General features: G+C 44.7%; 1 long non-coding RNA gene across 3 annotated transcripts in view; it reads left to right on the forward strand.

The window, feature by feature from the left end:
* Nucleotides 1–16,901, forward strand: part of LOC125963348 (uncharacterized) — a 510,776-nt gene extending 493,875 nt beyond the window's left edge. For all 3 annotated transcript variants that reach the window (XR_007475177.1, XR_007475176.1, XR_007475175.1), the window contains exon 3: nucleotides 16,846–16,901. This is a non-coding gene — a long non-coding RNA (uncharacterized LOC125963348). The remainder of the gene's footprint in view (nucleotides 1–16,845) is intronic.
* Nucleotides 16,902–17,206: the final 305 nt, after the last annotated feature.

The raw sequence follows: 17,206 nt of genomic DNA on the forward strand, positions 1-17,206 counted from the left end.
AGATTGAAATGAGCACAGATAAAGTTCCTTAAGCCAAATATGTAATAGACAAGAGCTACTCCTTGCTCAACGAAATGGACTCAACACCCCATATTAAACGCCTAACAATGTACCTGACTAGTAAGTATCTTAAAACGTATGGATTGCTATGTCTCCGAAAGAGAATCAAGCGTGAGTACAGCGCCATAAACGCAGCAGTGATAGGATTGGAGAGGTTCGGTGAGCAAATGAAGACCCTTTGAAGTCATATTGCATGGTACCCATTCCACGGGTCTCAACTCTCCAGGTTTAAGGGATTCTTCCTTCAGCTAAACATGCATTTGGAACCCAGACTATGATCAACCGTGTGATCGTGAGTCATGTTCAAATATGTCTCAGTTCTCATCCCCTGGTACTCGGGTGCAACATTCCAGACACTTTACTAACACTCTCCCGACTTGGAGAGTCAGTGCCTTTAACCTCCTGTTTGGCCCAGTTTGCAAATTCCGCGGATGATGAACAGGAATAGGGAGAACCAATGAGAGAGTAGCTGGAGATGTCTGGACGGGCAAATTTAACTCTCATTTCCCACCAGGAAGAGGAATTAAGCAAAGGCTCAGCGTGCCGTGCCGGAACCAGATTAGGGCCTGAAGCAATCCTGCGGTGTTGCGGCCAGCTCACAAGAAAGCGAGTTGAAGAAAGGAGCTCAGGGGCACTGTAATTCACAAACCTGCAGAGTTATAAATGACAGCTATCGTCCAAAAATATACTGAAGTAAGGCTGCCAAGAGGACTTGAAAGCGGGGCAGAATTGCAGGAAACCGATTTCAGGAGGTAGACTGGAATTGCATTTAAAGCATAGGAAAAGAGGCAGAACGTCGACAATGATGCACTAGGCCAAAAAGGGCATATGCGTTTTTTCCTGAATATATTCAGGAAAAAAAGCATACGCACTTTTTGGCCAACCAGGCAAGCTTGCAAAGGAAATCTGCACTACAATGAAGTCTCACTTCCCCCAGGTCAAAAGGGCCATCTGTAAAAAGTGTAAAATCCAGAAAGGCAGGACAGGCCATGGAGAACTGGGAGCCTTGTTATGCTGATGGGCGGGATGTAAATTTCCAACAGCCACTCGGGAAAATTGTATGGTGTTTCCTGAAACATCTAAAAAAGAAAGCAACAGAGCCTAGGGCACTTCCACTTATGGTCCTACAGCTTAGGGAAATTAAAATCAAAAAGACACAGCCACCCAAAAGTTTGGGACGGCTCTGTTTATAAGAACCTCGTTTACGGTACAAGTTCAATATCGCAGAAAGTGAAAAATGGATAAAGAAGTTGTGGTACTTACGTACAATGCAATATCACTCAGCAATGAAATCTATGTCATCAGGCCCGTAGCAGCATAATGAGTGGATTCAGGTATGATGATTCTAACTGAAATAAGTCACACAGAAAATGAAACATCATAAGATATCACTAATACACGGAATGTAAACTTGGCTACACAGGAACTGGATTACAAAAGAGAAGAGGGTCTCAAATGTAGAAAAGCAACTTATGCTTGCTTAAGGGGAAAGGTGAGTTGGGGTGCTGCATAAAACCAGAGATTGAAATGAGCACAGATAAGGCTCCTTAAGCCAAATATGTAATAGACAAGAGCTACTCCTTGCTCAACGAAATGGACTCAAAACCCCATATTAAACGCCTAATAATGTACCTGACAATAAGTATCTTAAAACCTATGGATTGCTATGTCTCTGAAAGAGAATCAAGCGTGAGTACAGCGCCATAAACGCAGCAGTGATAGGATTGGAGAGGTTCGGTGAGCAAATGAAGACCCTTTGAAGTCATATTGCATGGTACCCATTCCACGGGTCTCAACTCTCCAGGTTTAAGGGATTCTTCCTTCAGCTAAACATGCATTTGGAACCCAGACTATGATCAACCGTGTGATCGTGAGTCATTTTCAAATATGTCTCAATTCTCATCCCCTGGTACTCGGGTGCAACATTCTAGACACTTTACTAACACTCTCCCGACTTGGAGAGTCAGTGCCTTTAACCTCCTGTTTGGCCCAGTTTGCAAATTCCGCGGATGATGAACAGGAATAGGGAAAACCAATGAGAGACTAGCTGGAGATGTCTGGACGGGCAAATTTAACTCTCATTTCCCACCAGGAAGAGGAATTAAGCAAAGGCTCAGCGTGCCGTGCCGGAACCAGATTAGGGCCTGAAGCAATCCTGCGGTGTTGCGGCCAGCTCACAAGAAAGCGAGTTGAAGAAAGGAGCTCAGGGGCACTGTAATTCACAAACCTGCAGAGTTATAAATGACAGCTATCATCCAAAAATATACTGAAGTAAGGCTGCCAAGAGGACTTGAAAGCGGGGCAGAATTGCAGGAAACCGATTTCAGGAGGTAGACTGGAATTGCATTTAAAGCATAGGAAAAGAGGCAGAACGTCGACAATGATGCACTAGGCCAAAAAGGGCATATGCGTTTTTTCCTGAATATATTCAGGAAAAAAAGCATAAGCACTTTTTGGCCAACCAGGCAAGCTTGCAAAGGAAATCTGCACTACAATGAAGTCTCACTTCCCCCGGGTCAAAAGGGCCATCTGAAAAAAGTGTAAAATCCAGAAAGGCAGGACAGGCCATGGAGAACTGGGAGCCTTGTTATGCTGATGGGCGGGATGTAAATTGCCAACAGCCACTCGGGAGAAGTGTATGGTGTTTCCTGAAACATCTAAAAAACAAAGCAACAGAGCCTAGGGCACTTCCACTTATGGTCCTATAGCTTAGGGAAATTAAAATCAAAAAGACACAGCCACCCCAAAGTTTGGGATGGCTCTGTTTACAAGGACCTCGTTTACGGTACATGTTCAATATCGCAGAAAGTGAAAAATGGATAAAGAAGTTGTGGTACTTACGTACAATGCAATATCACTCAGAAATGAAATCTATGTCATCAGGCACGTAGCAGCATAATGAGTGGATTCAGGTATGATGATTCTCACTGAAATAAGTCACACAGAAAAAGAAACATCATAAGATATCACTAATACATGGAATGTAAACTTGGCTACACAGGAACTGCATTAGAAAACAGAACAGGGTCTCAAATTTAGAAAACCAACTTATGCTTGCTTAAGGGGAAAGGTGAGTTGGGGTGCTGCATAAAACCAGAGATTGAAATGAGCACAGATAAAGTTCCTTAAGCCAAATATGGAATAGACAAGAGCTACTCCTTGCTCAACGAAATGGACTCAACACCCCATATTAAATGCCTAATACTGTACCTGACTAGTAAGTATCTTAAAACCTATGGATTGCTATGTCTCTGAAAGAGAATCAAGCGTGAGTACAGCACCATAAATGCAGCAGTGATAGGATTGGAGAGGCTCGGTGAGCAAATGAAGACCCTTTGAAGTCATATTGCATGGTACCCATTCCACGGGTCTCAATTCTCCAGGTTTAAGGGATTCTTCCTTCAGCTAAACATGCATTTGGAACCCAGACTATGATCAACCGTGTGATCATGAGTCATGTTCAAATATGTCTCACTTCTCATCCCTTGGTACTCGGGTGCAACATTCTAGACGCTTTACTAACACTCTCCCAACGTGGAGAGTCAGTGCCTTTAACCTCCTGTTTGGCCCAGTTTGCAAATTCCGCGGATGATGAACAGGAATAGGGAGAACCAATGAGAGACTAGCTGGAGATGTCTGGACGGGCAAATTTAACTCTCATTTCCCACCAGGAAGAGGAATTAAGCAAAGGCTCAGCGTGCCGTGCCGGAACCAGATTAGGGCCTGAAGCAATCCTGCGGTGTTGCGGCCAGCTCACAAGAAAGCGAGTTGAAGAAAGGAGCTCAGGGGCACTGTAATTCACAAACCTGCAGAGTTATAAATGACAGCTCTCGTCCAAAAATATACTGAAGTAAGCCTGCCAAGAGGACTTGAAAGCGGGACAGAATTGCAGGAAACCGATTTCAGGACGTAGACTGGAATTGCATTTAAAGCATAGGAAAATAGGCAGAACGTCGACAATGATGCACTTGGCCAAAAAGGGCGTATGCGTTTTTTCCTGATTATATTCAGGAAAAAAACGCATACGCCCTTTTTGGCCAACCAAGCAAGCTTGCAAAGCAAATCTGCACTACAATGAAGTCTCACTTCCCCCGGGTCAAAAGGGCCATCTGTAAAAAGTGTAAAATCCAGAAAGGCAGGACAGGCCATGGAGAACTGGGAGCCTTGTTATGCTGATGGGCGGGATGTAAATTGCCAACAGCCACTCGGGAGAAGTGTATGGTGTTTCCTGAAACATCTAAAAAACAAAGCAACAGAGCCTAGGGCACTTCCACTTATGGTCCTATAGCTTAGGGAAATTAAAATCAAAAAGACACAGCCACCCCAAAGTTTGGGACGGCTCTGTTTACAAGGACCTCGTTTACGGTACATGTTCAGTATCGCAGAAAGTGAAAAATGGATAAAGAAGTTGTGGTACTTACGTACAATGCAATATCACTCAGAAATGAAATCTATGTCATCAGGCACGTAGCAGCATAATGAGTGGATTCAGGTATGATGATTCTCACTGAAATAAGTCACACAGAAAAAGAAACATCATAAGATATCACTACTACATGGAATGTAAACTTGGCTACACAGGAACTGCATTAGAAAACAGAACAGGGTCTCAAATTTAGAAAACCAACTTATGCTTGCTTAAGGGGAAAGGTGAGTTGGGGTGCTGCATAAAACCAGAGATTGAAATGAGCACAGATAAAGTTCCTTAAGCCAAATATGGAATAGACAAGAGCTACTCCTTGCTCAACGAAATGGACTCAACACCCCATATTAAATGCCTAATACTGTACCTGACTAGTAAGTATCTTAAAACGTATGGATTGCTATGTCTCTGAAAGAGAATCAAGCGTGAGTACAGCACCATAAATGCAGCAGTGATAGGATTGGAGAGGCTCGGTGAGCAAATGAAGACCCTTTGAAGTCATATTGCATGGTACCCATTCCACGGGTCTCAACTCTCCAGGTTTAAGGGATTCTTCCTTCAGCTAAACATGCATTTGGAACCCAGACTATGATCAACCGTGTGATCATGAGTCATGTTCAAATATGTCTCACTTCTCATCCCTTGGTACTCGGGTGCAACATTCTAGACGCTTTACTAACACTCTCCCGACGTGGAGAGTCAGTGCCTTTAACCTCCTGTTTGGCCCAGTTTGCAAATTCCGCGGATGATGAACAGGAATAGGGAGAACCAATGAGAGACTAGCTGGAGATGTCTGGACGGGCAAAATTAACTCTCATTTCCCACCAGGAAGAGGAATTAAGCAAAGGCTCAGCGTGCCGTGCCGGAACCAGATTAGGGCCTGAAGCAATCCTGCGGTGTTGCGGCCAGCTCACAAGAAAGCAAGTTGAAGAAAGGAGCTCAGGGGCACTGTAATTCACAAACCTGCAGAGTTATAAATGACAGCTCTCGTCCAAAAATATACTGAAGTAAGGCTGCCAAGAGGACTTGAAAGCGGGACAGAATTGCAGGAAACCGATTTCAGGACGTAGACTGGAATTGCATTTAAAGCATAGGAAAAGAGGCAGAACGTCGACAATGATGCACTTGCACAAAAAGGGCGTATGCGTTTTTTCCTGAATATATTCAGAAGAAAACGCATACGCCCTTTTTGGCCAACCAAGCAAGCTTGCAAAGGAAATCTGCACTACAATGTAGTCTCACTTCCCCCCGGTCAAAAGGGCCATCTGAAAAAAGTGTAAAATCCAGAAAGGCAGGACAGGCCATGGAGAACTGAGAGCCTTGTTATGCTGATGGGTGGGATGTAAATTGCCAACAGCCACTCGGGAGAAGTGTATGGTGTTTCCTGAAACATCTCAAAAACAAAGCAACAGAGCCTAGGGCACTTCCACTTATGGTCCTATAGCTTAGGGAAATTAAAATCAAAAAGACACAGCCACCCCAAAATTTGGGACGGCTCTTTTACAGGAACCTCTTCTTCAGCACAAGTTAAATATGCCAGAGAGCAAATAATGGATAAAGCAGTTGCGGTACTTACGTACAACAGAATACCTCTCTGCAATGAAAACTATGTCACCAGGCCCATACCAGCATAATGAGTGGATTGAGGCACGGTGATTCTAAGTGAAAAAAGTCACACAGAAAGAGAAACATCATAAGGTATCACTAATACATGGAATGTGAACTTGATTACACATGAACTGAATTACAAAACAGAACAGGGTCTCATGTTTAGAAAACCAACTTATGCTTGCTTAAGGGGGAAGGTGAGTTGTGGTGCTGCATAAAAGCAGAGTTTGAAATTAGCACAGATACCGTTCCATAAGCTAAATATGTAATAGACAAGACCTACCCCTTGCTCAACAAAATGGACTCAACAATGAGGTATCACCTCACACCTGGTAGAATGGGCATCATCAGAAAATCTACAAACAAAAAATGCTGGAAATGTGTGGAGAAAAGGAACCCTCTTCCACTATTGTTGGGAATATAAATTGATACAGTCACTATGGAGAACAATATGGAGTTTCTTAAGAAACTAACAGTAGAATTACCATATGATACAGCAATCCCAGTTCTGGACATATACCCAGACAAAACCATAAATCAAAAAGAGACATTCACCACAATGTTCATTGTATCACTCTTTACAATATCGAGGTAATGGAAGCAACCTAAATGCCCACAGACAGACGAATGCATAAAGCAGTGGTACATATATAAAATGGAATATTACTAAGCCATGAAAAGGAATGAAATTAGGTCATTTGTAGAGACGTCGATGGATCTAGAGACTGTCATACAGAGTGAAGTAAGTCAGAAAGAGAAAAACAAATCTTGTATATTCATGCATATATGTGGAACCTAGAAAAACTGTACAGGTTAACAATTTTGCAAGGCATAAATAGAGCAACAGATGTAGACAACAAACGTATGGACAACAAGGGGGGAAAGCTGTTGGGGGGGGTGGTGGTGGGAGGAGTTGAGAGACTGGGATTGGCATGTATACATTTATATGTATAAAATAGATAACCAATAAGAACCTGCTGTATAAAAATATAAAATAAAATTCAAAATTAAAAAGAAATAAAATTTAAAAAATAAAACAGAAAAAACAATTATTCCCTTCACATACATGTATTTATATGAATAAATTATTTCCATGCTTATATCTGTAAATACAAAAAAGAGGAATAAAATCTACCTTGAACCAAAAACGAAAAAGAGAAAAAAAACACAGAACCCACCAGTTCCACAGAGGAAAACCGTATCAGGGCACTTGCTCCAGTTGTAAACAATTCTGAAGTTGGTCAGTGGTGGGGAATCGTCTCCCATTCAGCCAGCAGCCCCCACGCAACAAGCGTCCTCATTGCAAAGCTGGGGCACCGTGCCGAGGCATCTGTGAGTAAACGTGAGCTGAGCCCCAGGCCAGTTGCTGCTGAACTATTCCCACCCGTCCCAGGTAAGACACCTGAATATATACAAGGACTTGAAAGCCTAGAGGAAGGGCCATAGAGCCACACGAGTGACAGCATACCGGCCGACTTGGTGCCTGCAGGCCAGCCAGGATGGTCCTGGCCCTGGGTGCTCTTCTGGAAGATTTCCATTTCCCTGCCTGAGATACCCGTCCTGTCCCTGCCCCCACTGCTTTTTTCCTTCCTCACCTCTGCCCAGGGAGAAATTCCAGCAGCAGGTATGGGTGACACATCCTCTTCTTTAGCAGGTGGCAGCCTGGCAACTGCTGCAGAAAGTCCAGCAGAGCCCCACTCACACTGGGCCACCCACAAAGCCGTGGCCTCTCACTCCCTCCCACCAGCCCAGCCCCGAGACTGCTGACAGGGCAGAGAAAATGGTGTCAGGCACGGCTGCAGGGCCTCTTGCTGCCTGGAGTGGTATTTATATTGATCTCAACCCAGGCACACCTGGGGAGGGCTGGCCGGCACGGTAAGGCTGCCCAGGTCAGCCAATCATCACCCCTCAGGGGCCCACAGTTGCAGAAAATGGAACTTGCTGAACCGGCCAGGTCCAAGGAACAGGTGTGGGCTCCTGAGAGTCAGGATAGACAAGGGGCTGCAGCTTTGGCTTGTTTTCTAATCATTTTATCTGGCCCATGAGTGGGAGACAACTTCAAGAAAACCCTCTCCTAATGAGAGGAACCCAGGAGTCAGGGAGAGGAGGGGTGGGTGGTGGTTGGAGACAGAGGCCTGGTGCCCCGGGTGCAGTGGAAGTCTCTGGAAGACCAGGTGGAGGGAGGCCGCACAGAGTGATGCCCAGGGTCACAGACCTGTCGCAGCTGCTGTTTGTTAGTTCAAGTCCTGCTCTGAGGTGCTCTGTGTCAGCTCTGAGCGACAGGTGAGCTGGGGGTGCTCTGCAATGAGGGCTATGTGCACGGTTCCTGTGTGCCCAGCCCTGCCACGGTACCTGCAAGGGTAGCTCTGTATCCTGGGAGGGGCCTGACCACGAGAGCCCCGTGGGCTGGGGTGGGGGTGGGGTACCTGCCCAGGTGAGCTCCATATTCTGGGATTGGTCTGACCACGAGAGCCCCATGGGCTGCTGGGGACCTGGTAAAGGATGTCAGGACAGTCAGTGAAGCCACCGAGGATATACCTCCAGCTGCTCCTAATTCCTACACCCTGCTGGTCATTCTACCAACCACCAGGACATGGTATTCTGTATTAGTCTTCAATGATGCCTTCTTTTGTATTCCATTAGTCCCAGAGTCACAAGAAATTTTGGCTTGTGAGTGGCAGGACTCAACATACAACTAAAACAATACTTCCGGGCCGTCTTGCCCCAAGGGTGCAAAAATTCCCACACCATCTTTGGGGAAAGCTTAGCTAAAGACCTAAAAGTTCTACCTCTGGGAAAGGAAACCCTCCTTCAGTACGCAGACGACATTCTGATCGCCAGCCCTACTAAGGAGGCCTCTGAACTACCAAGCCAATAAAGGATAGAAGTTGTCCAAGAAAAAGCTCAAATATCACAGACTGCGGTGACCTGCCTGGGCTTCGTTCTCACAGAAGGTCGGAGAAGCCCATCCCAGGAAAGGGAAGAAACCATTTTCAGCCTTACCCCTTTCTAAAACTAGAAGACAGCTTAGGGGTTCCTGGGGAGGCCAGGGTTTGCTGCTTCTGGATCCCTAACTACAGTCTACTAGCTGGGCCTCTATATGAAACACTGAAAAGAAAAGATGATGATCCTTTTGAATAGAATCCAGAAGTGGCCTTTCAAGAATGGAAAGAGCAGTCAATTCAGACCCTTGCCCTGGAACTCCCTAATTTAGCTAAACCCTTTGACCTTTACATTCCCGGTGAAAGGTGAATCGCCATTGGAGAATTAGTGCAAAAACTGGGACCACTTGAAATGGAACAATGCAAGAATGCCATCCAGGTAGGATAAACTACGGGCACCAAGGGGCTTGGCCCACTGCCACATCTGGCCAAGATACTGGCGGTATCTAAAAACCTGGAAATCAGCAGCCCAAAAGGCAACCTCCCTCCTAAGGGAAAAGGACCCCACGTGGTGATCCTAACCACCAACCATGCCCTGAAGTTGCAGGGTTCGCTCCGTGGGCACACCAACCTCGAGTGAGGAGGCCCTCCAACTCCAACATCCAGAGAGATAACCGGGGGCAACAGGGCACCATGACGACTCGTGTGAACATCACTTGACCTGGAGTTTCTCTCATAAAACAACAAGAGTGTGTCCCAAAAGAGTAGACTACTGCTTGCAGGACTTACTGCACCCAGAGGGGAGCTAATAATCTTGGCGGGGGAACCGTATATCACACTGTCACCATAGAAAAGCCTACAGACACCGTGATGATGGTGGCCAATAAGACCAGCTGGACTCCTGTTTACTTCAAAAGGCTGTTGACTCAGTGGCCATCATGGTCCTTGATCAGCACTGACCCTGGACTGTCTGGGAGTTGAGCAGGCAGGGCTCTGACACCTGGTGCTGTTTGTACATTAATTCAGGGGCCTAATTGAAGAAAGCGCAGACTACTGGTCAGAGCATCTAGGCTGGCAGAAACGGTCAGCCTAAGGTGGCCGAACAAATGTGGGGCGGGGTGAAACCGGCCCCCACAGCGTCTCTGCACATCTCTTTCCTGGACCCTTAAAGGTCATTAGAATCTATAACACTTCCAATGCTGGTGCTCAGGTGGACGAGCAGGGAGGCAGGGGGCCTGGGGACAATCAACGTCACCTGGAGGCTGCTGGGGAGAAGCCCTGACCCTCGCCCCTGGGTATGAGGGCTCCCAACTCAGCACTCAGCAGTTACAGAAGAAGGGTCTGCACCCTCAGCACTCCAAGAATGAGGAACGGGACAAAAGGCAGAGGAGGGGTTTGTCCCCAGCAAAGCCCATTAAAAATCCCTGGGAGATAAAAATAGAATCTGGGCAATAAAGTCAAGTCTAACCGTTTTTATCCTTTGTGCTTTGTCTAATTTCATGTGCTCCTAGGGTCCCGCATGCAGAGGTTCCACACCCGGCACTTCAGACCAGATTTCCTAGTGCAGAATGGCTGGGACGACACCTCAGCTCCTGGGGCCCAGTGCAGACTCCGCGATATAGAGCCTGAGCTGCAGCCAACCCGGCCCTCGAGAGCTCCGCCCCCTCCCTCCCACTGACTCTGACAGGATCTCTACACAACAGCCCAGCCCACAGCCCACGGGGTAGTGCATGCTCTCACCTCTCCATTCTCTGATCAAAATATAAAGTTTCCTTTGCTTGTGAACCAAACTCAGTCTCGATCTGTTGGCCCCAATGACACTGGGCAGGGGGACACTTGTTGTGGTCCACTCTGGAGGATCAGTAACAGAAATTGAGACTATTGTAACCTCAATGAACAGATGTGTGAGCCAAACTGTAGTTAACATAGAACAGTGTATAAGGCTCGGGTAAAATAAGATGTTTCTAACACTTCCATTTGATATTTCCATCACTTTATTATAAGCAAGTTCAGTGAAAAGGTTTGTCTTATTTGTCAGGTCAATATTAGAGAAACGAAGTGATTTCTTTCCAAGGATGTACATCTAATAATCTTGGTTAAAGCTTCAATCTTGTTTTAAATGCTTTTCCATTGAAAATGATACCTCTCTTTCAGCTCCCCCATTTCTGAGAAGTATAAAATCTTATAATTTATTATTACCAAAGGGGAAAGGTGGGAGGAGGGATAAATTAACAGTTTGGGATTAACACATACACACTGCTATGTATAAAATAGATCATCAACAAGGAACTACTGTATAGCACAGGGAACTACACTCAACATTTTGCAATAAGCTATAAGGGGAAATAATCTGGAAAAGAATAGATATTTTTATTGTCATTGTCATCTATCAATGACAGTTAAAGTGTAACCTAAGGGAAGTTGGTGGTGAGTGCTTCTGACCCTGAAGACATCAATCATCTAAAGTTTGGACTCTGCCTACTTCCCCAGGCCCTTAATGAACATATGTGTAGCCGTAGCTTAAAAAATTCCCCAGTTTGGGTTTCGGGCAGACACTGATTTTGAAAAAGCCCTGGTGTTCTCCTTACATGAATGGGACTCTTCCTACTGCTAAAACATGTCTGTCACACCCAGAGGATGGTATACCGTCTGATCGGGAAGAGTTTGGAAAAGGCATCTCATCTCCTCATCTCCTGGTGCTCAGGTTCACCCCTCCAGCGTCTTTACTAACAGTCTCCCCACTTGGAGATGTCAGCACTGTCAACATCCTGTTGCGTACAGTTTGGAATTTGTCCAGAGGATGAAGCGGAAGGATGAGGAACAATGAGAGACAAGTCCTAGGTGTTCAGACAGGCACATGTCACTCTAATTTCCAATCAGGAAGACGAATTGACCAAAGGCTAGGGTTGCCCATGGAAACAGTATAGGGCTTGAGGAAATCCCGCTGCTTTATGGCCAGTTCCCATAAACACAAGTTGAACAATGGAACTCAGGGGCAGTAAAATTCACGAAACTGCAGAGTTGAAAATATCCATCACTGAAAAATGTCTTGAGGAAAGTCAGAGAAAAGGACTTGTAAGCAAGGGAGAATGGCAGGAAAGGGATCTGAGGAGGTAGAAAGGACTCGCCATTAAGCACGAGAAAAGGAGCTGAACATTGCCAACATTGCAGTTGGCCAAAAAGGGTGTATGCGTTTTTTTCTGTATATATTCAAGAAAAGGGCATACACTTTTTTAGCCAAGCAAACAGGTGGGCACTGGAAGTCAATACTACAAAAGATATCACTTCGCATCAGTCAGAAGAGCCATCCTCATAAAGCGTAAACAACAGAAATGCAGGACAGGGCAAGGAGAAGAGGGAACCCTGTGAGACTTATAGTGGAAATGTACATTGCCAACGGCCATTCTGGAGAAGTGTATTGTGTTTACTAAAGCATCTAAAAAATGAGCTACAGAGCATAGGGCACTTGCACTCATGGGCGTATATCTTGGGAAAAACAAAAATCGAGAGGACACAGGCACCCCAATGTTTACCCCCTCTCTGTTTAAAAGATCCTCGACTAGGATATAACTTAAATGTCTCTGGAGAGAAAAAATGGATAGAGATGTGGTACTTAGGTAGAGTGGAATATTATTCAGCCTGGAAATCAATGAAACATGGCCAGTTGTAACAACTCCGGAGGAGTTACGTATGATCATTCTAAGTGACATAATTCAAAAAGAAAAAGACACATATCATAAGATATCACTTAAAGGTGGAATCCAAAATGGCTACACATGAAATAAATTACAAAACAAAAACATAGTCAAATATGTAGAAAACACGCATAAGGCTGCTAAACGGGAAAGGTGGGGAGGGGTGAGGCATCATCCAGGAGGTTGAAATTAGCAAAGATACCATTCCAAATACCAAACTGATAATCAACAAGGCCTACACGGTAGCTACAAGAACTGCACTCAGCACACTCAAGTCACCGGAAAAGAATATATACGACTGGTAAGAATCTGAAAAAGAATTTACTGATGTCTCTCTGTACGTGAATCAAGTGGATGTACAGCAGCAAGAAACAGAGCTTTGAAAATCAGCTGTAACCAATATAGTAATAAATTGAAAAAAATAAATGACAGAGAGACAGAGAAAACCTCTTACAACTTTTCCTCAGGGACGGTGATGCAACATGGATTGAACACATCTAGACCCACAGCAGGATGAGACATAAGGCTGGAAACTGTTTGCACTAAGAGAAATGTGAGGTTGGGTGAGGAAATGCACACCCTTTAAAGTAATACTACCTGGTACCCATTCAATGGGTCCCAAATCTGCAGGTTCAAGGGATCTTCCTACAGCTAAAACATGCATGGAAAACCCAGAGGACTGTACACCATGTGATTGGGAGATGTGTCTAAAATGCAGCTCATTTATCCTCTCCTGGTGCTCCTGTTCACCATTCCAGCCACGTTACTTAGAATCTCCCCACTTGGAGAATCAGCACATTTAAACTTGTTTCACACATTTTGCAAATTGTGAGGAGGATGAACGGGAAGAGGGGGAACCAATGAGAGAATAGTTGTAGGGGTTTGGACGGGCACATATCACTCTAATTTCCCATTAAGAATAAGAATTGAAAAAAGGCTCAGCCCGCCTCGCCAGAGCCAAAATAGGGCCTGAAGCAATCCTGCGGGTTTGAGGCCAGCTCACAAAAGAGCAACTTAAAAAATGGAGCTCAGGGTCACTGCAATTCACAAACCTGCAGAGTTATAAATGAAAACTAACGTCCAAAACTATGTTGAGGTAAGGCAAAGAAGAGGATCTGAATGCAAGACAGAATTGCAAGAAACAGATTTCAAGAGATAGATTGGACTCGTCTTTAAAGCACATGAAAAGCGGCAGAATTTCGACAATGATGCAGTTGGCCCAAAAGGGCGTATGCGTTTTTCCTGATTATATCCAGGAAAAAACGCATACGCACTTTATGGGCAACGAAGCAAGCAAGCAATGCAAATGTGCACAACAAAGAAGTCTCATTTCCCACCGGTCAAAAGGGCCATCCTAAAAAACTGTAAAAACCAGAAATGCAGGACAGGCCATGGAGAACAGGGAGCCTTTATACGCTGATGGGCAGTGTGTGAACTGCCGAGAGCCACTCTGGAGAAGTGTATGGTGGTTCCTAAATCATCTAAAAAACAGAGCTACAGAGCATAGGACACTTCCAATCATGGGAGTATATCTAGGGAAGTCTAAAAATCAACAAGACACAAGCACACCACAGTTTAGGGCTACTCTGTTTACAAGAACCTCAACTTCAGTACACCTTAAATATCCCAGGAAAGAGAACAATGGATAAAGAAGATGTGGTACTTATGTACAATGGAATATCTCTTCACCATGAAATCAATGTAATAAGGCTAGTAGAAGGATAAAGAGTGGATTTAGGTCCGATAATACTACTTGAAATAAGTCAAACAGAAAAAGAAACATATCATAAGATATCACTTATAGAGGGAGGGTAAATATGGCTGCACAAGAAATGAATTACAGAACAGAACAGTGTCTCACATTTAGAAAACACACTTATGTCAGCTTAAGGGGAAAGGAGAGGTGGGGTGATGCATAAAACCAGAGTTTGAAATTAGCACAGATACCGTTCAATAAACCAAATAGATATTAGACAAGATCTACACTTGCTCAATGAACTGACCTCAACACACCTTATAAACCACAGAGAAATATATCTGAGTAATAAGAATCTTAAAATCCATGTATTGGGCTTCCCTGGTGGCACAGTGGTTGAGAGTCCGCCTGCCGATGCAGGGGACGCGGGTTCGTGCCCCGGTCCAGGAGGATCCCATGTGCCGCGGAGTGGCTGGGCCCGTGAGCCATGGCCGCTGAGCCTGCGCGTCCGGAGCCTGTGCTCCACGGCAGGAGAGGCCACAACAGTGAGAGGCCCACGTATCGCAAAAGAAAAAAAAAAAATCCATGTATTGATATATCTCCATAAGGGAATCAAGTGTGTGCAGAGCGGCACAAACACAGCAGTGAAAATGAGCTAAACCCCATTATAGAAATAAATTTTAAAAACAAAACGCAGAAACAATGAAAGAGAGAAAAATTCTTACAAAATTTGCTCAGGGGCTGTGATGCAACCTGGATTGACCACATATAAACCCACAGCTGGATAACACATAAGGCTGGACACTTGGGGCTGAGAGGATTGGTGAGTTTTGGTGAGCAACTGCCAAAAGTTTAATGCAATACTTCATGCTACTCATTCCAAGGGTCCCAACAATCCAGGTTGAAGGGAATCTTCCTACAGCTAAACCATGCTTGGGAAACCCAGCGACTGGTATACCATATGATCGGGAAAGGTTTCTAAAACGCACCTCATTTTTCCTCTCCTGGGGCTCCGGATCGACATTCCAGCCGCTTTACTAACAACATCCTCACATGGAGAGTCAATGCCTTTAAGTTCTGGTATCGCACAGTCTGCAGTTAGTGCGGAGGATGAATGGGAATAGGGGGAACCAGTGAGAAACAAGCTGTAGCGGTTTCAATGGGCACATGTCACTCTAATTTCACATCAGTAAGAAGAATAAACCAAAGGCACAGCAAGGTGCCCCAGAAGAAGAATAGGGCCTGAAGGAATCCTGTGGTTATGAGGCAAGATCACAAAAATATGAGCTGAAAAATGGAGCTAAGGGCCACTGCAATTCAAAAACATGCAGAGTTATAAAGGCCAACTATTTTCAAAAACTATATTGAGGTAAGGTTATGAAGAGGCATTGAAAGCAAGGCAGAATTGAAGGAAACCTATTTCAGGAGGTAGACAGGAATTGCATTTAAAGCATAGGAAAAGAGGCAGAACGTCGACAATGATGCACTTGGCCAAAAAGGGCGTATGCGTTTTTTCCTGAATATATTCAGCAAAAAACGCATACGCCCTTTTTGGCCAACCAAGCAAGCTTGCAAAGGAAATCTGCACTACAATGAAGTCTCACTTCCCCCCAGTCAAAAGGGCCATCTGAAAAAAGTGTAAAATCCAGAAAGGCAGGACAGGCCATGGAGAACTGGGAGCCTTGTTATGCTGATGGGTGGGATGTAAATTGCCAACAGCCACTCCGGAGAAGTGTATGGTGTTTCCTGAAACATCTAAAAAACAAAGCAACAGAGCCTAGGGCACTTCCACTTATGGTCCTATAGCTTAGGGAAATTAAAATCAAAAAGACAGAGCCACCCCAAAGTTTGGGACGGCTCTGTTTAAAAGAACCTCGTTTACGGTACAAGTTCAATATTGCAGAAAGCGAAAAATGGATAAAGAAGTTGTGGTACTTACGTACAATGCAATATCACTCAGCAATGAAATCTATGTCATAAGGCACGTAGCAGCATATTGAGTGGATTCAGGTAGAATGATTCTAACTGAAATAAGTCACACAGAAAAAGAAACATCATAAGATATCACTAATATACGGAATGTAAACTTGGCTACACAGGAACTGAATTACAAAACAGAACAGGGTCTCAAATTTAGAAAACCAACTTATGCTTGCTTAAGGGGAAAGGTGAGTTGAGGTGTTGTATAAAACCAGAGATTGAAATGAGCACAGATAAAGTTCCTTAAGCCAAATATGTAACAGACAAGAGCTACTCCTTGCTCAACGAAATGGACTCAAAACCCCATGTTAAACACCTTATAATGTACCTGACTAGTAAGTATCTTAAAACCTAAAGATTGCTATGTCTCTGAAAGAGAATCGAGCGTGAGTACAGGGGCATAAACGCAGCAGTGACAGGATTGGAGAGGTTCGGTGAGCAAATGAAGACCCTTTGAAGACATATTGCATGGTACCCATTCCACGGGTCTCAACTCTCCAGGTTTAAGGTATTCTTCCTTCAGCTAAAACATGTATGTGGAACCCAGAGTATGATCAGCCGTGTGATCGGGACACGTGTTCAAATATATCTCAGTTTTCCTCCCCTGGTACTCGGGTGCAACATTCCAGATGCTTTACTAACACTCTCCCAACTTGGAGAGTCAGTGCCTTTAACCTCCTGTTTGGCCCAGTTTGCAATTTCTGTGGAAGATGAACAGGAATAGGGACAACCAATGAGAGACTAGCTGGAGGTGTCTGGACGGGCAAATTTAACTCTCATTTCCCACCAGGAAGAGGAATTAACCAAAGGCTCAGCGTGCCGTGCCGGAACCAGATTAGGGCCTGAAGCAATCCTGCGGTGT

This window comes from Orcinus orca, unplaced genomic scaffold (genome assembly GCF_937001465.1).
Source record: "Orcinus orca unplaced genomic scaffold, mOrcOrc1.1 scaffold_23, whole genome shotgun sequence".
NCBI classification, from domain to species: domain Eukaryota; kingdom Metazoa; phylum Chordata; class Mammalia; order Artiodactyla; family Delphinidae; genus Orcinus; species Orcinus orca.